The sequence below is a fragment of the Scyliorhinus torazame genome, chromosome 2, assembly GCF_047496885.1.
Source record: "Scyliorhinus torazame isolate Kashiwa2021f chromosome 2, sScyTor2.1, whole genome shotgun sequence".
NCBI lineage: Eukaryota > Metazoa > Chordata > Chondrichthyes > Carcharhiniformes > Scyliorhinidae > Scyliorhinus > Scyliorhinus torazame.
In genome coordinates, this window is record NC_092708.1 from 259,102,857 (window position 1) to 259,127,991 (window position 25,135).

Below are 25,135 nucleotides of genomic sequence, written 5' to 3' on the forward strand. Positions count from 1 at the left end.
ATCGCCCACCAGCTATCCAATGGACGGCCTGACAGCTGCAGAGTCTTTGGTTAGAGAAATTTGTAAAAGCTCTTCACAGGGTGCCTCCATCTTGAGGCGGTCCTCTCTTTCTCCAACCCACACCGGCAGCTCTCACCTCGGATCGTGAGGCTGTTGTTCTCTCATGGGACTGTATGGCCTCCTATCATCCCGCCACCCTACCCTGCCTTGGGAGCCCAACGTCTGCCCTCAAATGGATGGGAGCTTGCTGGGGTGACCATAAAATTGCTCTCTGGGCTCCTGTGCTGACATGTGTGGGTCTGCATTTCTCCTGTCCACTCTTTGTTTCCTAATGTAACTGTAAAAAATGTTTGCGCTGATTTTGATATCGCTTGCAAGTTTGTTTTCACATCCCTTTTTGTGGTAGTTTCTGTTATGAGAGACAAAAATAAATTGATATGCTGCATTAACTGAAACAAAATGACTGTCCCTGTAGGAGACTTCAGCTGAACTTGAAAGCCGAAGGAAAGTTTGAGTATATTTAAATTAGTCATCAAGACCTAATTGACACGTCCTCTGACAACATGATCTCAGAAGGCCACTTTCCAATGAGGTAACAGTTTGTGGTGTTGGGTGCTCTGAGGTACAGATGAACCAACACGGTTGTGATTGGTACAACGCAGTTTTATTCCAACTGGTTATTTACAGATTTGTCTTGGTACTCAGCACGTGGTGACTGTGTGAGTGTCTTGTTAATGAGGTCCTGGCCTTGTCCTGTCTCCAGATGGACTGGCCACCAGGTGTCGTGTTTCTTGTCTTATACTGTGTCTGCTCTTGTCTGTGATTGGCTGTCGTGTTATGTGTGCTAATTGGTCTGTTGGTCTGTCTATCATGATGTGTGTGTTGTGATGTGTGTTTGAATATCATGACACAGTTCATAACCATTCTGTTCTCGAGTAGACAATGGGACACTGGCCTGCTATGGGTATGTTCCTCAGTAGAAAATGGGATTCTGGACTGCTCTAGGTCTAGTCCTGAGTAGACAATGTGATACTGGCCTGCTGTTGGTCTGTTCCTGAGTAGAAAATGGGATACTGGACTGCTCCAGGCCTAGTCCTGAGTAGACAATGGGATAATGGCCTGCTATACTTCTGTTCCTGAGTAGAAAATGGGATACTGGCCTGCTATAGGTATGTTTCTGAGTAGACAATGGGATATTGGCCTGCTATAGGTCAGTTTCCAAGTAGAAAATGGAATAGTGGCCTGCTATAGGTCTGTTCCTGGGTAGAGAATGGGATAGTGCCCTGCTATAGATCTGTTCCAGAGTAGACAAGGGGATAATAGCCAACAGCAGATCTGTTCCTGAGTAGAGAATGGGATACTGGCCTGCTATACGTCAGTTCCTGAGTAAGCAATGGTATACTGGCCTGTTATAGTTCTGTTCCTGGGTAGACAATGGGATATTTGCTTGCAATGGTTCCATCTGGAGTAGACAATGGGATAATGGCCTGCTATAGGCCAGTTCCTTAATAGACAATGGGATACTGGCCTGCTATAGGTCTGTTCCTGAGTAGAGAATGGGATACTGGTCAAGAACAAGCCTGTTCTTTGCTAGGTTATGGTCTGCAACAAACAAGGAAAAACTGGAGATATTCAACAGAGCAAACAGCATCCGTTGTCAAAACTAGGTCTTCAATCTGGAATGTTAACTCTGTTTCTATCTCCAGAGACGCTGCCTGACCTGCTAAGTATTTCCAGCATTGTGGATTTTAATTTCACATTTCCAGCATCCGCAGAATAGAGTTATGGGGCGGGATTTTCTGTTTGGAAGACTGTGTTCTCCCGCCGAAGCAAAATTGCAACTGGCTTATAATCCCCCTGGGGGCGCAAACCGGAAAGTAATTCAGTGTTAGATGCCATGCAAATGTATGCATGGAATGGAATACGAGGGATTCCCAGGGAACTCTGCTATTTGGTCACCACCTTGAGTGGGCAGCCCGATAGCGAGGTCCCATGGTTGGCCACCTCCACCCCCCCCTCCCCCTCCGCATCACAAATGGGCCCTGAACACCTCCCACCCCTCTGCACCGCACAGCAACCCCCTCACCCCCGGATTTCCTGGGTGCTACTCCTGCCCCCGCGTACCGGGTTGACCCGATTCGCCCCTTCCAGGGACACCTGTAATAGGGAGAACCCCCCCCAGAGCCCCTATAATATGGAGACACTCCACAGGTCCAGTGCCTAAAGGGACCTCCACTACAGACTCTGCCCCTCCTCCCCCAGAAAAGAGAGTCTTATCTGGAAGCTAGAGAGCAGTCCAGACAGGGGCAGTGAGAAGAATTACAGCTGTAACACCTACCATGAGGTCCATGTGTCCATTCCCACACATGCTTTAGCTGCAAGCCATTCATAGCTTTCTAGTAGTAGTCTGTGATTGACAGCTTCTACAAACCATCAGCAACTTTGATTCATTCATCTCCGTTCACGGTTCAGTGTTCAAAGTGGTGAAACCCCAATATTTGTAAACATTGACCACATCAAACAGAGGTAAGTGCATGCCAAGCACTAAGTGCATTCCAATCACTCAAGCTTGTGCTTTATCTGCACTTGTCTCTCTTTCATGTGGTCAGCATGTACAAACATTGGGGTTTCACCCTCTGATGAGCTGGGATAGTCTCTATTCAGTGTGGCCCTGATGTGATGGATCTCGCGATGAGGGTAACCACTGCCCCCTTGGCCCACCACAGGGTCCACCATGCCAGGGTCACGCTGGTAGAGACCACAAGTGATCTGCACCCATGTGATTCCCAGCCGTGGGGATCGGAAAATCACAAAAAGCTGGAACACAGGGTGGCGGGTCTGCGAAATGGAGCAAAAGGATCATTAAGACCCATTTGCATAGGGCGGCACGGTGGCAAAGTGGTTAGTACTGCTGCCTCACAGGGCCGCCCGGTGTTGATCTCGATTTTGCCTCGGTGCCCGATTCTCTGTCCCATCGGGAAATGCAATCTAGCATCCCAGGACGGAGAATCCAACCCATGGGATGCAACATTTCTGTGCCTGTCAGCATCTTTACTGAATTGTAATCACATAGAGCCAGAACTAGAAACTGCAACAGGGATTTTCCACATCAAGACATAATTGTATCCCTCAGCCCTTGACTATCCAACCATGAGGCTTACGAGTAAAGTCAGGGGAGACAGGGGGAATTTCTGGCTGACCCTGATATGTGTCAGGTGCTGTGAGGCTGAAAATCCTGATCTAATGTATCCTTTAATATTTTGAAAAAAGACCCACCTACTATCAGCGAAATCTTAGCTTTTAATGCATCCCTGATCAAAAAGGGATTCCCCTTCCTTGCAGCATTCCACAAGCAACCATTTAAACCCCAGCAACGTGAAGTCAGAACTAACTTTCGGAACATTGTGTCTTTGGCACTGTCTCTATGGTAGAAGAAGCCATTTAATGAGCCGCAATAACTCATGTTGGAACCTGCAGTAATTAGTGCATGTGCTATAATAGGACATATAAAACACAGCTTGTGCTGCAGCTTCATATGCTTTAGCATTCTCTAACATTAACATTTCGTAAGATTAACATTCCCAAGGAGGGATGTCCAGGCTTCTTTTGGCATCAAGTGCGGCCCAGCTTCCTCTGAACATGAGTTTGTCGAGTAGCTGGGAATTGAATTCCTCTGCTGAATGAACTGAAGTTTATTGTCCATGAATCAAGTCAGCTTTCCACAATCCTTCTTCAGTGAATATTTGTTTGCACCAATTACTTTGTTTAACTTGGGAGTTCAAATCACGATTCAGGGCGTTAAGAATCCGTAATGATTCAGGACTCTGCAAATCGGCCTCCGAACATTTAAACTGAACAAGAAAGGTAATGAGAAGCGGAGTAGGAGGTGCAAAGAGAGTTATTCTGTTGGCATTTACAGTATGGTGAAGCAGACTCATACCAACATCAGCATCTCCACCGTGGCCACAAGAATCATTAACTGCTTTGTGAGTGACATTTTCAAACATACACATGGGGTGTATGAGGCTTGCTGCCCTGGCCCACTCCAACAAGCACTATTCAGACTACGAGCTGCTGCCCAGGTAGGGCAAGTTGGATCAGACTGATGTCTCCCCGGCAATGCAAAAAACAGCCCAGATATGTCCTGTCCACAAAAGCCAGGACAAGTCCAATCCAGCCAATTACCATTCCATCGGTCTACTCTCGATCGTCAGCAAAATGATGGAAGATGTCATCAATAGCACAATCAAGTGGCACTTACACATCAGTGACCTGCTCCATCAGGTCCACTCGGCTCATTACAGCCTTGGTCCAAATGTGGACAACAGGCGCAAGAGATAGAGCAGGAACAGTCGAGTCTGCTCTACCATTCAATACAATCATGGTTGAACTCAAGAGGTGAGGTGAGAGTGACTGCTATTAACATCAATGCAGCATTTGACCAAATGAGGCGTCAAAGAGCCCATACAAAATCAAAGTCAATGGGAATCCAGGGGGCAAACATTCTGCCGATTGGAGTCATACTTTGTACAAAGGAAGATAGTTGAGGTTGTTGGAGTTCAATCACCTTAGCCGCAGAGCATTGTTGCAGATGTTCCTCAGAATAACATCCTACGCCCAACCATCTTCAGTAGCTTCCTTAGTGACCTTCCCTCCATCATAAGGTCCACAGTAGGAATGGTTGCAGTATTCAGTTCCATTCGCGACTCCTCAGATACTGAAGAGTCTGTGTCCATGTGCTGAAAGATCTGGACATGATTCAGCCTGAGACTGATACATGGCAAGTAATGTTTGCATCACACAAGTGGCAAGCAATGAGCAACTCCAACAAAAGAGAATTTAACCATCTCCACTTGATATTCAATGCTATTGCTATTGCTGAATCTCCCACTATCAACATCCTGGAGGTTACCATTGACCAGAAACATAAATGGACCAACCATATAAATACTGTGGCTATAAGAGTATGGCAGAGGCTAGGAATTCTGCAGCGAGTTATGCATCTCCTGACTTCCCAAAGCCTGTCCACCATCTGCAAAGGAGAAGTCTGAAGTGTGGTGAAATACTCTCCACTTGCCTGGTTGAGTGCAGCTCCAAAAAGACTCAAGAAGCTTGATACAATCCAGGGCAAAGCAGCCTGCTTGAATTGGTATGCCATGCACCCCATGAAATATTCATTCTGCCGCATATGTACAGTGGCAGCAGTGTGTATCTTTTACAAGATGAACTGTGACATTGGCCCAGTTTTAAAGATGAATGTCAGGTTCTCAAAATCTCATCCCTCACTAACCCCCAACCACCATTGTGTTCTTTTCTGCGCTCCCGTACCCCTACATCCCCTCATACCCCCATGCCCTCAATGCCCCCCATATTCTCCATACCCTCTCATATTCCCCATATCCCCTCAAAATCCCCATGCCACTCCATACCCCTAAATATCTATGCCCCCCATATCTCCATGACCCTTTTATGCTCTCTCATACCCCTGCCCATTCCATGCCCACCCTCCATGTAGCCTCCATAGCCAATTACAATGGGCAGACCTCAAGAGCCATGTCTTTGAAATTGAGGTAAAATAAAGTGAACTTCTAGCAATCTTGTAGAGGTCTCACTCAAACACACGTAATGCTGACAAAAAACTCTTATTCATAAAACCCATTCAAAACATTAAATCCCCTCAGGTGTTCAATCTGTTGTAACACAAGGAAGCATCGATTTCTCTATCCTCATCAAAGACAGATAGTCCTTTAATAACCTCTTTAAACTGTCAGTCAAACTGTGAACTCAGTTCTCTGCTGAGAAAAGTGATTCTGTATTTTTTGGAACTCAGCCAAGCAGTCATATTGGGCTTGGCTAGAATCCAAAACTTTGTGAAATGTAACAAAAGTTCAGAAGTTGAGCCATATTACTCTCGAAAACGATAACTTTTGCAATTCAGCAGCCTTGTCATGCCCGACTTTGACGGGACAAGGCCTTTGAACCTTGCAATAGGTGACTCACAAGATTTGCGATACTCAAAATGTCTTGTGACTTCCAACAGAATCCCGCGAGATGTCACGGTCTGGCGCAACCGAGATCAGCATATTTAAATGAGCTATCCAGCTCATTTAAATATACATTCGCCAGATTCTCCCGACCTCACCAAGGCTCCATGTAGTACTTGGTCCACACAAATGTGGACCAGGTGTAAAGGAACCCGGGGGGGTGGGGGGATCACCCAGGCCGGTGGAGACCCCTGGTCATCGGGGACAGGGCAAGGTAATACCCTGACACTACTCTGGCATCTGGACACCTTGGCAGTGCCAGCCTAGAATTACCAAGCTGCCCGGGTGCCAGGTTGGCAATTCCAGGGATCGGGTCTGGGAGGCCTAACCAGGTAAAGTGAGGGTATGGGGGGAGAGGGTGTTCCCGGGGGGGGGGGGGGTCTCAGGCACCTCCCCAAGGTTGGGGGGTTGAAATCAGTGGGGGCTGAAAGAGTGGGGGGAGATCAGAGCAGTCAGACTGGTTCACCAGCAGTAAATCCTTCTGAGTGCAGCATTGGCGGTGAGAATCTGCCTGAGGTGAAAAAAAACAGCAAAGTGTCGTTGAATAGCGAAATGTTCCTCGGTGCTGCAGCTGCTGAGAAACACTCCGTCAAAAGCACCTGAAACCGGATATATAAATTTTCTGGTGAATCGCGTCCTGTCTCGTTCCACAAATGCTACCTGACCTGCTGAGTTATTCCAACATTTTTACTTTTATTTTATACATGGCAAATGTAAAGAATGGAGACTACAGAAGCTGAAAAAAGAGATGGCCTTTTTTTCTCGGCTAAACTGGGTGTCCTGTCAATCAAAACAGTCCAGGATCAGGTGGGGGGCTTTTTATTTCTCTAACTGAAGGCTGCTGGTGGTTTTCTTTTATTTTAAATGTCTCTTTGCATAGTCATTTAAATCACTTCAGATTATTACACTAGACACCCCAATCAGTATTTTCTTTAGTTTTGAATGCATAAGAGTATTTACCCAATGGGAAAAGTACTCAAATGGACCTCAATACTTACACAATGCTGATCAATAATGGTCAACTTATCTTCTCAAGACAAAGTCCTACAACCAATCACTGCAATAAAAATACAGTTAACTAATGATATAGCACTGAACTATGGAAACTAAAATAATATTTTCTGATGCAGATCAAAGCCTGTCAGTGAAAGAATTCCAGAAACAGGTGACTGTTTTTCTTTTGGTTCCTCATTTTGCACTGGGATTCCCCCCATGATTCATGTCTGAGAGGCTGTCTACTTACTGAAAGAGTTCAACTCCATTAAAATTCTGTGGTGCGTCCAGCCACCCAGCTAAGAGTCCCAATGCTTTTCTAACATCTTTTGTCCTGTCACCTTCAGTTTGCATATGTGATCCCCTGGTTCTCTCTGATCATGCACCCCATTTAAAATTGTACCATTCAATTCAAATGTTCTTCCAAAACACATCATTGAATTCACGCTAAAACTAATTATCAAATTTATTTGCAGGTAATGTAATTGTACAGAAGCAGAAAGGAAATATAGGAAGTTACTGAAGGTACAAATATTTAGAAAACAAAAACAATAAATACAGTCCACGATAGATGAAATTATCTACTTAGAGCATGTCTTTGACGTAAACCCTTTGGTAGAAATGGTCTTTTGTAGTCTTCCTGAAGCAATATCTTTACAAGGACACTAGGATTACTAATTTGGGCCATGGGGAAGAAATGTCAATTCAAACACCAAGTCGAAAACTGAATGAAAGACATTTCAGAAAAGTGGTTGGATATGTTTTAGACCAAATAACCTTTACTAAAGAGATGTCAAACAATCAAATTCAAAAATTGCCCTTAGTGTTGGGTGGGGTTACTGGGTTATGGGGATAGGGTGGCGGTGTTGACCTTGGGTAGGGTGCTCTTTCTAAGAGCCGGTGCAGACTCGATGGGCTGAATGGCCTCCTTCTGCACTGTAAAAAATTCTATTCTATTCTATGAAAAATGGAATGGCGTATTCATCTCTTAATAAATAAATGTTCACAATGTGAAAATAAATCAAGAGATAGAAAAAACATATAAGAAAGATAATATTACAATAATCATGAAGAACTTCAATATGCAGGTGGGCTGGGAAAATATGGTTGGTAGTGGATCCCAAGAAAAGAAATTTGTGGAATGTCTAAGAGGTATTTTTTGGAGCAGCTTGTGACATAGCCGACTGGGAAACATGCAATTCTGGATTTGGTGATGTGTAATGAGGCAGACTTGATTGGGGAACTTAAGGTGAAAGAACCCTTAGGGGGCAGTGACCACAATATGATAGAATTTACCCTGCAGTTTGAGAGGGAGAAGGTGCAATCAGATGTGACGGTATTACAATTAAATAAAAGTAACTACAAAGACATGAGGGAGGGACTGGCCAGAGTTGATTGGAAGGGGAGCCTAGCAGGGAAGACAGTGGAACAGCAGTGGCAGAAGTCTTTGGGGATAATAATAATAATAATCTTTATTGTCACACGTAGGCTTACATTAACACTGCAATGAAGTTACTGTGAAAATTCTTCTAGTCGCCCCACACCGGCGCCTGTTCGAGTACACTGAGAGAGAATTCAGAATGTCCAAATCACCTAACAGCACATCTTTCGGGACTTGTGGGAGGAAACCGGAGCACCTGGAGGAAACCCACGCAAATACGGGGAGAACGTGCAGACTCCGCACAGACAGTGACCCAAGCCGAGAATTGAACCCGGGTCCCTGACGCTGTGAAGCAATAGTGCTAACCACTGTGCTGCGAGAGGCACAACAGAAATTCATCCCGAGGAGGAAGGAACTTAAGCAAGGAGTCAGGAGGGCTAGAAGGGGTCACGAAAAGTCATTGGCAAATAGGGTTAAGGAAAATCCCAAGGCTTTTTACACGTACATAAAAAGCAAGAGGGTAGCCAGGGAAAGGGTTGGCCCACTGAAGGATAGGCAAACGAATCTATGTGTGGAGCCAGAGGAAATGGGCGAGGTACTAGATGAATACTTTGCCTCAGTATTCACCAAAGAGAAGGAATTGGTAGATGTTGAGTCTGGAGAAGGGGGTGTAGATAGCTTGGGTCACATTGTGATCCAAAAAGACGAGGTGTTGGGTGTCTTAAAAAATATTAAGGTAGATAAGTCCCCAGGGCCTGATGGGATCTACCCCAGAATACTGAAGGAGGCTGGAGAGGAAATTGCTGAGGCCTTGACAGAAATCTTTGGATCCTCGCTGTCTTCAGGGGATGTCCTGGAGGACAGGAGAATAGCCAATGTTGTTCCTCTGTTTAAGAAGGGTAGCAAGGATAATCCCGGGAACTACAGGCCGGTGAGCCTTACTTCAGTGGTAGGGAAATTACTGGAGAGAATTCTTCGAGACAGGATCTACTCCCATTTGGAAGCAAATGGACGTATTAGTGAGAGGCAGCACGGTTTTGTGAAGGGGAGATCGTGTCTCACTAACTTGATAGAGTTTTTCGAGGAGGTCACTAAGATGATTGATGCAGGTAGGGCAGTAGATGTTGTCTATATGGACTTCAGTAAGGCCTTTGACAAGGTCCCTCATGGTAGACTATTACAAAAGGTGAAGTCACACGGGATCAGGGGTGAGCTGGCAAGGTGGATACAGAACTGGCTAGGTCATAAAAGGCAGAGAGTAGCAATGGAGGGATGCTTTTCTAATTGGAGGGCTGTGACCAGTGGTGTTCCACAGGGATCAGTGCTGGGACCTTTGCTCTTTGTAGTATATATAAATGATTTGGAGGAAAATGTAACTGGTCTGATTAGTAAGTTTGCAGACGACACAAAGGTTGGTGGAATTGCGGATAGCGATGAGGACTGTCGGAGGATACAGCAGGATTTAGATTGTCTGGAGACTTGGGCGGAGAGATGGCAGATGGAGTTTAATCCGGACAAATGTGAGGTAATGCATTTTGGAAGGTCTAATGCAGGTAGGGAATATACAGTGAATGGTAGAACCCTCAAGAGTATTGAAAGTCAAAGAGATCTAGGAGTACAGGTCCACAGGTCATTGAAAGGGGCAACACAGGTGGAGAAGGTAGTCAAGAAGGCATACGGCATGCTTGCCTTCATTGGCCGGGGCATTGAGTATAAGAATTGGCAAGTCATGTTGCAGCTGTATAGAACCTTAGTTAGGCCACACTTGGAGTATAGTGTTCAATTCTGGTCGCCACACTACCAGAAGGATGTGGAGGCTTTAGAGAGGGTGCAGAAGAGATTTACCAGAATGTTGCCTGGTATGGAGGGCATTAGCTATGAGGAGCGGTTGAATAAACTCGGTTTGTTCTCACTGGAACGAAGGAGGTTGAGGGGAGACCTGATAGAGGTATACAAAATTATGAGGGGCATAGACAGAGTGGATAGTCAGAGGCTTTTCCCCAGGGTAGAGGGGTCAATTACTAGGGGGCACAGGTTTAAGGTGAGAGGGGCAAGGTTTAGAGTAGATATACGAGGCAAGTTTTTTACGCAGAGGGTAGTGGGTGCCTGGAACTCGCTACCGGAGGAGGTAGTGGAAGCAGGGACGATAGGGACATTTAAGGGGCAGCTTGACAAATATATGAATAGGATGGGAATAGAAGGATACGGACCCAGGAAGTGTAGAAGATTGTAGTTTAGTCGGGCAGCATGGTCGGCACGGGCTTGGAGGGCCGAAGGGCCTGTTCCTGTGCTGTACATTTCTTTGTTCTTTGTTCTTTGTTGAGGAGGAAACAAATGAAAATGAAAATCGCTTTTTGTCATAAGTAGGCTTCAATGAAGTTACTGTGAAAAGCCCCTAGTCGCCACATTCCGGCGCCTGTTCGGGGAGGTTGGTACAGGAATCGAACCGTGCTGCTGGCCTGCCTTGGTCTGCTTTAAAAGCTAGCGATTTAGCCCAGTGTGCTAAACCAGCCCCTCTGTAAACATGCTAAGAGGAGGACAAGGCATCCATGGATGTCAAGGCAAGTCAAGGACAGCATCAAAGCATACAAAGCGGCGAGGATTAATGGAAAGCCAGAGGATTGGGAAGCCTTTAAAAGTGAGCAGAGGACAACTAAAAAAGCAATAAGGGGGGGAGAAGATGAAGTATGAATGCAAGCTAGCTAGTAATATAAAGGAAGATAGGAAGAGGTTTTTTCGATATATCGAAGGTAAGAGAGAGGCAAGAAATGGCAGAAGATCTTAACAGTTACGTAACATCAGTCTTCATGATGGAAGACACCAATGGGATGCCAGAACTCCGGTAGAATCAGGAGGCAGAGTGCAGTGACCATTACTAAGGAGAAGGTTCTGAGGAAACTGAAAGGTCTGAAGGTGGTTATATCTCCGGGACCGGATGGACTATACCCCAGGGCTCTAAAAAAGAACAGTACGAAGTCTTACAACACCAGGTTAAAGTCCAACAGGTTTGTTTCGATGTCACTAGCTTTCGGAGCGCTGCTCCTTCCTCAGGTGAATGAAGAGGTATGTTCCAGAAACACATATATAGACATATATAGACATGGATACCACTATTACACGTGAGAACACCACCCACCAGGTACGCGGTACGTTCTCGTGCGACTCGGCCAACGTTGTCTACCTCATACGCTGCAGGAAAGGATGTCCCGAAGCGTGGTACATTGGCGAGACCATGCAGACGCTGCGACAACGAATGAACGGACATCGCGCAACAATCACCAGGCAGGAATGTTCCCTTCCAGTCGGAGAACACTTCAGCAGTCAAGTGCATTCAGCCTCTGATCTCCGGGTAAGCGTTCTCCAAGGCGGCCTTCAGGACGCGCGACAACGCAGAATCGCCGAGCAGAAACTTATAGCCAAGTTCCGCACACATGAGTGCGGCCTCAACCGGGACCTGGGATTCATGTCACATTACATTCATCCCCCACCTTCTGGCCTGTGAAATCCTACCAACTGTCCTGGCTTGATGTAATTCACACCTCTTTAACCTGGGGTTACCCCATCTCTGGATCTGTAAAGATTTAATCACCTGCTAATGCTCGCATTCCAAGCATTGTTTTGCATCTTTGAATTTGTCTATATATGTGTTTCTGGAACAGACCTCTTCATTCACCTGAGGAAGGAGCAGCGCTCCGAAAGCTAGTGACATCGAAACAAACCTGTTGGACTTTAACCTGGTGTTGTAAGACATTGTACTGTGCTCACCCCAGTCCAACGCCGGCATCTCCACATCTAAAAGAGAAAGCTGGGGAGATTGTGGAGGCATTGGTGGTGATCTTTCAGAAATCACTGGAGGCAGGAAGGGTCCCAGAGGACTGGAAAGTGGCTAATGTAACACCACTGTTTCAGAAGGGAGGGAGGCAGAAGGTGTGAAATTATAGGCCGGTTAGCCTGACTTCGGTCATTGGTAAGATTTTAGAGTCTATTATTAAAGATGAAATTGCGGAGTTCTGGACGTGCATGACAAGTCAGCACGACTTCGTCAAGGGGAGGTCATGTCTGACAAATCTGTTAGAGTTCATTGAGAAGGTAACAAGGAAGTTAGACAAAGGAGAAACAGTGGACGTGATTTATTAGATTTCCAAAAGGCCTTTGACAAGATGCCATATAGGAGGCTGTTAAATAAGTTAAGAGCCCATGGTGTTAAGGATAAGGTATTGGCATGGACATAGGATTGGCTTACTGGCAGAAGGCAGATAGTGGGGATAAAGGGGTCTTTTTCAGGATGGCAGCTGGTGACTAGTTGTGTGCCTCAGGGGTAGGTGGTAGGACCACAACTTTTCACAATGTACATTAACGATCTGGAAGACGGAACTGAGGGCACTGTTGCAAAGTTTGCAGATGGTGCAAAGATATACAGAGGGACAGGCTGTATTAAGCAGGAGTGGGGGGCTACAGAAGGACGTGGACAGACTAGGAGAGTGGGCAAAGAAGTGGCAGATGGCATACAATATGGATAATGTGAGGTAATGCACTTCGGAAGGAAGAATGAAGGCATGGACTGTTTACAAGATGGGGAAATGCTTAGGAAATCAGAAGCACAAAGGGACTTGGGAGTCCTTGTTCAAGATTCTCTTAAGGTTAACATGCAGGTTCAGTCGGCAGTTAAGAAGGCAAATGCAATGTTAGCGTTCATGTCAAGAAGGCTAGAATACAAGTCCAGGGATGTACTTCTGAGGCTGTATAAGGCTCTGGTCAGACCCCATTTGGAGTATTGTGAACAGTTTTGGGCCCCGTATCTAAGCAAGGATGTGCTGGGCTTGGAAAGGGTCCAGAGGAGGTTCACAAGAATGTTCCTGGAATGAAGAGCTTGCCATATGAAAAGTGGTTGAGGACTCTGGGTCTGTACCCGTTGGAGTTTAGGATGATGGGGGATCTTGCTGAAACTTACAGGATACTGCGAGGCCTGGATAGAGTGAATGTGGAGAGGATGTTTCCACTTATAGGAAAAACTAGAACCAGAGGGCACAGCCTCAGACTGAAGGGACGATGCTTTAAAACAGAGATGAGGAGGAATTCCTTCAGCCAGAGGGTGGTGAATCTCTGGAACTCTTTGTCATAGAAGGCTGTGGAGGCCAAATCACTGAGTGTCTTTAAAACAGAAATAGATAGGTTCTTGATTAATAGGGGATCAGGGGTTGTGGGGAGAAGGCAGGAGAATGGGGATGAAAAAAATATCAGCCATGGTTGAATGACGAGTGGCCTAATTCTGCTCCTTTGTTTTCTGCTCATATCTTGCCTGGATTTTGCATAGCAACTTTGTGACTTTGATCAGACACAATTAGATTAGCACTAGGCTCGGGCATTCACTCCCTGGCTCATTATAGAACCCCAAGGAGGTTTTGAAAACAGCTGGACGTCAATCTCTACCCTTGGTCAAAAAAAAACACAACTTCCAGTCAATGATGGCTGTTCCTAACTACAACCCCTGAATTCATAGTTGATCCTTTAGCATTTGTTTTACATTTTGGGACTACCAGTGAAGCATAGAAAGAGAAAATTAAATAATGTATACATTTCCCCCTATTTAATACAGAATGACAAATCTCCTTCATCATACTTTATACAGGGAACGTCATGGTCGTCAGTCAACAACAACCGGCTGTGTTTATACGAGATATAGATCTCTGTCATCTCTCCAATTCAAATTCTTCCAAACACCCTGAAAAATACATATGTCTTGACTTCATCAGATTGACAGAAGGACTTGAATGTCCATCTCCACACAGAAAGCAGAAAAAATCCATGCATTTCCTGAGTACAGACCACAGCCAGAGTGACGTCTCTGAATGGGGGGTATCCACAGCCAAGGTTATGGAGTTGTGACGAGCCCAGTTCTGTGGGCTGGCCCTCAACAGGGAATTGCCAACATGCAGAGTTGTGTGGAACATTTAGACAGCCTTCGACTGGCAGAACACAATGCATAGAGTCTGTGGCAGATTTTAATTGAATGATCCATCAGGACAATAATATCCTCCTTAACTATGACAAACATTCTGAGTGGATTTAAATCCATAACTGGGAAACGATGCTTATGCTCTTTGGGAGCCAAGCCCAATAACAATTATCCATGTATTAGAAGTACTGAAGGTAGCCAGTTGAGTGAAATTCCTTGACTGTAGCAGAATCCTAAGTTTTTTTTCAGATGCAGTTGACTCATGCCTTAGCAAAACAGTTTCTCCCTGTCAAAACAAAGAACAGAAGGTAAGCTGCTCCTGAATAGGAAATGATCTTCCAGCTTTACTCCCCCGAATATCACTAATTGTTTTACCTATCATGAATGCCAAAAATGTTGGCCCTCAACTAGAACCTCTATTGACATTTCATACTCCAGTGTTAGGAATGAGGGTCCTTTGGTTACCAACCCTCCAGCCAGTGAAAACAGTTTCTCCTGATCTACAACCGGACACTGTAATGGGACAACAGTAGAGTTGGGATTCTGGGCAGGTAAAACTATTGAAAGATGATGGCCGTTCTCCATCAGGACATCTTTAGGTGCTTTTCCTATGTTTTGCTTTCCCAACATTGCTGTATAACCAACCATTGCAAAATATGCTGCACAAAGCTAAGTTGCCTGGTCCTCAGACTGACCTCCTGTTTGTAGTGATCTGAATATCTGTGTGTATGTAAAGGGTTAACATGCAGAAGTAACAGTTAGATAACCACTAGATGGCAGCACTAGAGATGGGTATAAAAGATAAGCTCAAGGGGAGTTCCCGCCTCTTCGTGTTTGGAGTGACTAGTGACCAGAGGTAGAGAGAGATAGCTTAGTGTGCAGGTGTTGTTAATCATAGTTAATATATATTTAATCTTGTTAATTTAATCTCTAGTTCAGTTGTTGAAGAGAGAATGAACTCACAGTTCAATTGCCATCGTTACTCAATAAACAATATTTGCTTTAATTGAAGACTTTGAGTGTTAATAAACATCGAGTGTAGGACCACCTTGGAAAGAAGCAAATGAGTAATAAGATATTACATAAGGTAATATAACACTGTCTACCACCTTAATAATCTTTTTGGGATAGATGTTTCTCATGTCACTGAACCATGTGAGTGTTCCATTTACATGGTTTCAATACATGAATCTAATTGTCCACTATCCACCCCCACGTAGTCATTACTTTGCTCCACTCCTGGTTCCAATAATCTTTCACACAACATTTGTTTGTTTCAACATCATTCATTTTCTCAGAAACTGCAAAAAACAACCTGGGTTTCGATTTTCAGGGTCCATTCGCCACCAGCGCAAATCCCAAAATGGCTGCTAACTCTCGCGAGAAACCAGCGGCTGGATTCTCCGTTTTGGAGACTAAGTCCCCCACCCCGGCGTAAAAACGGTGGTCTTTTACGCCAGGGAAACTGGTGTCAAAAGGCCACCGGTTCCCCATTTTGCTGGGGGCTAGCAGGGAGGCAGCGTAGAGCTGCCGCTACGGCCCCAGCACGTCCGGTTCAGAGGCCGCGCATGCGCACAGCAGCGGCCTGCAGCTGCTGCGCCGTGCTCCATGTTGGACTCAGCCCGCGGACCTGCACCGCCAAAGTAGTGTCCCCCTCCGAACGCTCGCACACCCTGGACCGCCCACCCACATTGCCCCCAGCCCTGAATGATGCTCCCGCTGCCCACCGATCGGCCTCTTCGACTCTGGCGGCCCCGGGCTGAGCCCGCAACTGCCTCGCTGAGTTCACGAACAGTGTGAGCACACGTAACCCACGCCGTCAGGAATTCGGCCGGTCGGGGACGAGCATCATGGGGCGGGCCTCAGGCAATAGCGGTGGATAATCGGTGCGGCGTACACCTCTAGTACACTACTTTTCAGAGGGCGGAGAATTCAGAAACCGCCGTCGCTCCCGATTTCGGCGCCAAATGGAATCTCCGCCCCGTCGCGAACGTGATTTTGGCGTCGGGAAGTTGAGAATGCAGCCCCAGATTTGCACAGCGAGAATTCAAAACGTGACTTTCCCACTACCCAGAAAGGGCAAAAACCTAATTTGAATGCTTTGTAATGTCATTAGCGAGGTTAAAGTTAGCCTCATTACATCTTCCCACCCACCAATGTGATGTCACATGGGCGCAAACTACTACTGCTTTTTAAAAACGGGGACCATAGACTCCGAGACGAATAATGAAAATGAAAAAATGAAATGAAAATCGCTTATTGTCACGAGTAGGCTTCAATGAAGTTACTGTGAAAAGCCCCTAGTTGCCACATTCCGGCGCCTGTTCGGGGATGCTGGTACGGGAACTGGAGGCTGGTAATGGAGATGAATACCCATCCCCACCTTGTACCATGTTCACAATGGGAAAGTATCCACTGGGCAGCTGCAGAAGGTGGGGGGGGAGTGGAATCGTGATAACCCAAGGTGCAGGGGTTTAGGGGGTTGGGGGTGAGGGGGGTGAGGGGGGCAGGTCAGAGTCTCCCCCAGGATGGGAGTCGCAGTTGGTGTGTGTAGCCATGAACTTGCTGTGTGTCCATTTTAAAACCCCTTCACAGGCCAGAGCTATTCTGCAGCCAGTCTGTTTTCAAACCACTTCACAGTCCAGAGTAAATGAAAGGGTTTTCTGAGTTCCCTGCTGCTAAGTACCCTGAGCGATTCTAGAGGAATGCTTTTTGTTTACATCGCTGCTAACTGCCCTGAGGGATTCTGGAGGAAAGCTTCGCTCGTCTGAAAACCTTTGTTGCTGCCACTAATGAAACTTCAGCCCGTGTGCCAAAAAGGTGTGAATGGCCGGGGATGATGGCTGACTGAGGGGGTGTAGGGGGAAGGGAGTGGGGAGACTGAAGTTTGCAGCCTAAGGCAGGACAGTAATGATCAGGCAGTGGGTGATAATAATGGTGCCAGCCCCCCTTCCCACCTCTGCCTTTGCAACAGAGTCCTCTTCACCCTCGGCCCCTTCCCTGACCACATAAATTCTGAAATTAACACATCTATCCTCCTTGTAAAGGAAAATTCAGAGGGACTAAAACACAAAAAGGAATCTTGGGAGTATGTTCATCTTCACCACCTGTGCCCTCCCCGTCAATATCAGGTTCAGCGTATCCCCCCTTTTAAGGTCCACCTTGACCTCTTGCACCAACCTCGTCAAGTTCCACCTGTGCATCGTGTGTATCATGGCCACTCATGCTTACCTGGATCCCCAGGTACCGCAACCGCTCCCTTTTTTAAAAAAAATAGATTTTATTGAAGACATTTCAATATACACGTATCCAAGAAGTACAAAAGTCAACCACGGCAACAGGAAACAAATCCCACTCTCTCTGCACCCTCCCCTAACAAACACCCCCCCCCCCCCACTCACCCCCCTGCCGCCCCGCGCCCACCCTCTTTTCCAGTTATTCACCCCCCCCCACCAGACAAACAGAAAATAAAACAAAACTTGCCCCTCCCCCGCCCCCGCTGTGCTGACGACTCAATACTCCTTAAAGAAGTCGATGAGCAGCTTCCACTTCAAGGTGAGCCCCTCCTCCCCACCTCGAATGGTGAACTTGATCTTTTCCAAATATAGGAACTCTGCCAATTCGCTCACTCATATCCCTGCCCTCGGCTGCTCTGAGTCCCTCCAGCACAACTAAATCCATCTCCGGGCTATCACGGAGACAAAGGCCCACCATGTTGGCCTCTCTCCCCACCTGCACTTCCGGATCCTCCGACACTCCAAATATCACCACATCCGTACTCGGAGCTACCTCCACCCCAAAATCTTTGACGTTACTTTCGAAAACCCCTTCCAAATCCCCTCAACCTCGGACACACCCAAAATATATGCACATGATTTGCCGGCCTCCCCATACACCACCTGCACCTATCCTCCATCCCTGGAAAGAACCGACTCATCCTGGACACTGACATGTTGGCCCTTTGCACCACCTTAAATTGGATGAGGCCTAGTCTTGTACACGCCGAGGACGCATTCACTCTCCTTTGAGCTTCCCTCCATACTCCGGCCCCAACTCCCCATCCCAACTCCTCCTCCCACTTACATCTAACCTCCTCCATGGCTGCACTCTCCCTCTTCACCAACCTCCCATACTGTTCCGCAACCTTGCCCTCCCCGATTTCATCCTCAAACAGAAGCTTATCCTGCAGCACCGGAGCGGCAGCATCGGAAACAACGGCACCTCCTTCCTCATGAAGTCCCTAACCTGCAGACCCTATTCCCCTTCGTTAACTGGTATGTCCCCTCCAGCTCCCCCTGGCCTGTAAACCTCCCTCCCACAAACAAATTCCTAAGATATTCTAATCCCACCTGCTGTCACCCTCGAACCTCGCATCTAACCCCACCGGGGCAAACCTATTACTATCGCAAATCGGCATGCACTAAAACATGCCTTCCAATCCAAAGTACTGCCAACACTGGTTCAAAGCCCTCAGTGCTGATACCACCACCGGACTCGTGGAGTACCTGACCGGTGAGAGCAGGAGGGGCGCCAACAACCGTGCCCTCAAGCTGGTCGCCTTACACGAGGCCGCCTCCTTCCGCCCCCAAAGCGACTGCTCCTCCACCGCCCATTTCCTAACCATTGCAATATTTGCTGCCCAGTAACAGATTCCCCCACAACCCTCCGTCGATCCCTCTCCAAAAGTAGCCTCCTAACCCACAGAGCCTTCCCCGTCCACACAAACCTCAAGATCATCCCAGTAACCTTCCTCAGAAACTTTGGCAGCACCGTCATCTTTACATCTGGACCCGACCCGCCAACAACAATGGCAACATGTCCCACCTCTTAAAGTCCCCCTTCATCCCTCCACCAGCCGGCCAAGTTCAACTTGTGCAACTGGGCCCAGCTCCATGCCACATGTATCCCAAGGTAGTGAAAGCTCGCCCTCACCAACCCAAGCGTCCATTCCCCCAACCTCCTATCCTGTCCTTGAGCATTAATTGGAAATACCTCGCTTTTCCCCTTATTAAGCGGCCTAACTCCCCCAAAATCCCCATTATCCTATCAAAGCTCCCGACCAGACCCGAGACATACCACAGGAGATCATCCACATACAAAGAAACTTGGTGCTCAACCTCCCGCCCCCACCCCCCCGCCCCCCCGCTCAATACCACTCCACTCCCTCTGACCCCTTAGCGCCATTGTCAGTGGCTCAATCACCAGGGCAAAGAGCAGCGGAAAGAGCGGACACCCCTGCCTTGTCCCCAGGTGCAACCCAAAATAATTCAAACTGGCCTTGTTTGTCTGAACATTCACCTTAGGTGCCTTATACAGCAACCGAACCCAATCCATAAACCCCTGCCCAAACCGTCCCAACACCTTGACCAAATAAGCCCATTCGACCTGGTCTAGCGCTGTCTCCGTGTCCATTGCCACAACCACTTCCTGGTTCTCCGAGGGCATCATTACATCATTAAGCAACTTCCATACGTTCGGCAACAGCTGCTGGCCCTTCACAAACCCGGTTTGGTCCTCGCCGATCACCCCCCGGCACACAATCCTCTATCCGCGTTGCCAGCACCGTTGCCAACAACTTCGCATCTACATTCACCAGTGATATGAGTGATATCAAAGCCTCAGACAGCATGAGGGGAAGCTATCCCCTCACTATCGACTCACATCTCCACTAGCAGGGGCCCCAACTCCTTATAAAACACGACTGGGAACCCATCGGGACCTGGGGCCTTCCCCACTTGCATCTACCCCACGCAATCCGTTACCTCTCTCAGCCCAATCGGGGCCCCAAGGCTCTGCATGTTCACCTCTTCAACCCTCGGGAACTCCAACCTGTCCAAAAACTGCCTCATCCAAACATCCCCTACCTGAGGCTCTGAATCATCCAATCTCCGGTAAAAGGCCTCAAAAATCTCGTTCATCCCCTTCGGTTCCGATACCACTGTACCCCTCTCATCCCTCACCCTCCCAATTTCCCTCGCCGCCGCCTGCTTCTTCAACTGGAGAGCAAGGATCCTGCTCGCTTTCTCCCCATACTCATATACCCCCCTCTGGCTCTACGCAATTGCCCCACTGCCTTTCCCGTGGACACAAGTCCAAACTCCAACTGAAGCCTCTGCCTCTCCTTTAGCAATGCTTCATCAAGCGCAACCGAATATCTCCGATCCACCCTCAGAATGTCCTCTACCAACCTCATCCTCTCAACCTGCTCCGCTCCCGCCTGTGCGTCTGAATCGATATAAATTCCCCCCTTATCACCACCTTCAGCGCCTCACACAACGTGGAGGCAGAAAGTTACCCCGTCTTATTCTGCTCCACATAATTCCGGATGGCCCCACGCAATCCGTTACCTCCCTCAGCCCATTCGGGGCCCCCAGACCCTGTACCTTCACCTCCTCTACTCTCGGGAACTCCAACCTGTCCAAACTCTGCTTCATCCCTTCATCCCCCACTGGAGGCTCTGACCCTCACCCTTTTGCAAACCCCCTTATCCATCAATAACCCCACTTTCAACCTCCAGTGCAGCCACTGAGCCTCCCCTTCGCCACCCACAAGTCCACCCAATGCGGCACGTGGTCAGAGATCGCAATTGCCAAAAACTCCGATCCAACCGCCCCAACCAACTGCGCCTTATGTGAGACAAAGCAATCAATCCAGGAGTACACCAGTGTACATGTGAGAAATACGAAAACTCCTTCGCCCTTGGCCTCTCAAACTGCCACGGGTCCGCACCCCGCACCCCACCCCCCCCATACATTCCATAAACCCCAGCAGCTCCTTTGCCATGCCCGAAACCTTCAAGGGCCTGGGACGCGACCTAGGATCCAGCACCGCATTAAAATCCCCTCCACCCATAATCAGCCGGTGCTTGTCCTGGTCCAGAATCTTTGCTAAAACCCACCTTCGAAAATCCACATTGATCCAATTTGGAGTATATACATTCGCTAGCACCACCGGAATCCCCTCCAGCTTCCCACTCACCATCACAAACCTACCCCCCCCCCCCCCCCCCAGCCGAGTCATTTACAATACCATCTCAAACACCACCCTCTTATTGATCAGCACCGCCACCCCACCTCGTCTTCATGTCCAATCCCGAGTGGAACATCTGCCCCATCCGACCCTTCCTCAGCCCTATCTGGTCCCCCAACTTCAGGTGGTCTACTGAAGAAACACAATGTGCGCTTTCAAGTCCCTTAAATGCGTGAAAAAGCGAGACCTTTTCACCGGGCCATTCAAACCCTGAATGTTCCACATGATCAACCAGGTCGGGGGGGATCGGTGAAGTGTGGGGGTCAATCTGTGGAGGAGGGGGTGGAGGCTGGGTTTTCTTTTTCATGGGGGGGGGGGGGAGGCGGTTGGGGAGCGGGGATGCTAATGTGGGTGGAGTTGGTGTGGCACAATTGGTTAAGGGGAGGTGGCGGCGGACATCTTGGGGAGGGCCCGAGGATGGATGAGGCATGGACCTGGGGGAACTGGTTAAAGAAGGGCTATGGCAGATTGGCGAGAGGAGGGCTCCACACCACCCTGCTCCCCAACCTCCTTCCCCCCCCCCCATGAAAAAGAAAACCCAGCCTCCACCCCCTCCTCCACAGATTGACCCCCACACTTCACTTCCGTTAACTAGCCAACCAACTAGCATGGTGGCCCCCATTCGAGACTGCCGCCTACCCCCATTCACCCAGCTGCCCTTCACCCGCAATTCCCCAAAACAGTACCCACTCCACACCCAGACACATTAAACACACCCAGCGTCTGGTATGCAGACCCAAATTCTCCACATTCGCATCTCCAAAGCTCAATGTCCTCACACACCTCCCAGTCCATGGTCTCTCATAAATTGACCCGTCTCCTCCATAGTGTCAAAATAAAACTCTTGATTCAAGCGTGACCCACAGATGAGCAGGATACAACACCCCAAGTATCACTCCTTCCTTGTACAGGGTAGCCTTAATCTGATTCTAACCAGCCCGTCGCTTGGCCAACTCTGCACCCATATCCTGGATATCCTCAGCACTTTCCCTTCCCGGGTGCACTTTCCGTTTTCCTTCGCCCACCTCAGTATCTTCTCCTTGTTGAGAAAACGATGCAGCCACACCGCCATCCCCCTCGGCATCAACCCCGCCTTCGACCTCCTCCTCAGCGCCCTGTACCCTCAATCCACCTCAGGGGAACGATCAACAACCTCCTCCCCCACAAACTTCTCGAACATGTTCGCCACATACTCTGAGGCCCGTGTTCCCTCAATCCCTTCAGGCAGCCCCACGATCCAGAGATTCTGCCTCTTGGAATGATTCTGCAGGTCCTCCACCTTCTCGCTCAACGTCTTATGGCTCTCCACCATGAGCACCATCTCTGACCTCCAACGAGGCCAGCCGGTCTTCATGCTCTCCCACCGCCTTCTCCTCCCTCTGGAGTGCCAGACTCTGCACCTCTATCCTCTGCTCCACTCTCTCGATGGCTGCCCTAAGCGGCTCCACCACCTTCTCCAAGTGCTCTGGGGCCTCCTGCTTCTGCTGCTGGAACTTAGCATTCAGAAAGTCCACCAGTTGCTCAGTAGACCACTTGACGGGCAACAACACCCCAGAACCCTCCTCCACCTCGAATAACCTCGCGGCCAGGCTGCTGCCTCTTACACGTTACATTCCTCGTCTGGTAAGCCATAAACTGGCCCCACTGGTGGAGCATGACTATTTCTCAGTACTCATACACCTCACACTAACAAACACCCCTTCAATCGGGTGAACAAGGACCAAGCAATTCCACCTCGTGCGGGAGCCACCAAATATGCGACCACTCACTCCATGGCCACCACCTGAAGTCCCTGGAATCATTCCCTTGCCAACTTAAATGGCAGAGCCGCCAGGTTCATCCAGCGTTCACCAGGAACACCTCGCTTTTCCCAATATTCAATTTATAGCCCGAAATGGCCCCGAACCTCTCCAGTAGGCCCATGATTCTGCCCATGCTTTCTAATAGGGCCATCACTAAAAATAACAGGTTATCAGCATACAACGACTACAACACTTGGTGTCCCCAGCTCCGCCCCCCCCCCCCCCCCCAACTCCTCAATACCTTGCCACTCAGCCGAGGCCCAAAGAACCATCGCCCAGGGCTTATGCGCAACCCAAAATACCCGAGTTCATCTCATTCGGTCGCGCACTAGCCATGAGGGAGGCGTACAGCAACCAAACGAACCCATGCCAACATCCTCGGTCCGAACCCATACCTCCCCAGGATTTCAAACAATTATCTCCACTCTACCCGGTCAAAGACTTTCTCCGTGTCCATTGGCACAATCACCTCCAGCACTCGCTTTCTCCTCAGGTTACTAGAGAGCTGCCTCCCCTTCACAAACCCCGTTTGATCCTGTGAGACCACCTCCAGTACACACCCCTCCAACCTTCTCGCCACTACCTTTTCCAGAACTCTCACATCCACCACAGGGGCTGTTTAGCACAGGGCTAAATCGCTGGCTTTGAAAGAAGACCAATGCAGCCAGCAGCACGGTTCAATTCCCGTACCAGCCTCCCCGAACAGGCGCCGGAATGTGGCGACTAGGGGCTTTTCACAGTAACTTCATTTGAAGCCTACTTGTGACAATAAGCGATTTTCATTTCATGGCTGGGGCTGTTTAGCACAGGGCTAAATCGCTGGCTTTGAAAGCAGACCAAGGCAGGCCAGCAGCACGGTTCGATTCCCATAACAGCCTCCCCGAATAGGTTCTGGAATGTGGCGACTAGGGGCTTTTCACAGTAACTTCATTTGAAGCCTACTTGTGACAACAAGCGATTTTCACTTTCACTTCACTTCACATTCAGAAGCGAGATCGGCCAATAGAACCCACACTCCAGTGGATCATTCCTGTTATTCGGGATCAGCGAAATTGCCACTTGTGCCAGCACAGTCAGCAACTCCCCCTTCTCCACCGCTTCATTAAACATGCCCAAAAGGTGAGGGGCCAACTCTGTCGCCAACTGCTTATAAAATTCCGCCGGGAAGCCATCAGGCCCCAGTGTCTTCCCCGACTGCATCATGCCAATTCACTCCATCACCTTCTGTAGCCTTAACAGCTCCTCCGGTGCCTGCCTTTTCCCCTCCTCCAACTCCGGGTTGTCCAGCCCGTCTAAACTATCTAAAAACGACCCATATCAGCTCTCCCCTTCACCGGCTCAGCCCTATACAGCCCCTCATAAAAGGCCTTGAAAACCCCATTTATCCTCTCCGGATCCAACACCACGTTCTCTCTCTCCCCCACCCCCACCCCCTCCACACCACCCCCAGCCTTCAGCTGAAGAATTTGCCCTCTAATATTCCTGAGAATCTTACTTGTCCAAGTATTTGCCCATCATCATTTACCCCTCGCCAATTACAGTTGCCCACAATCTCAGACTCAGGAGAGGGGTTGTGTCAAGGGTTGAAGGTTGGGTGCAGGGCATCAGGAGGGAATTTATTGGGCCACGCAGCAGCGACCACCAGAATGTCCTGGAGGACCCAATATCCCTCAATGTTCACATGAGTGTTCAGTTGGCCCTATGCATGATGGATGGGTGACCGTTGAAGCTGCCTGCAGGAGACCCCAATACTGTTGATATTAAAGGAGGGAACAACCAGATGTGAGCCTATAGGTGACTCTGAAGGGGCAAGGGCAGGTTAAGTGATGATGTTGGATGGGCAGCAGGCATTTGAGTTCGCACTGGCTGCCGCAGATAGAGTAGGATTGACAGCTTCCAAGACCAGGATGCCAAAGGGTGTTGGGAGGGT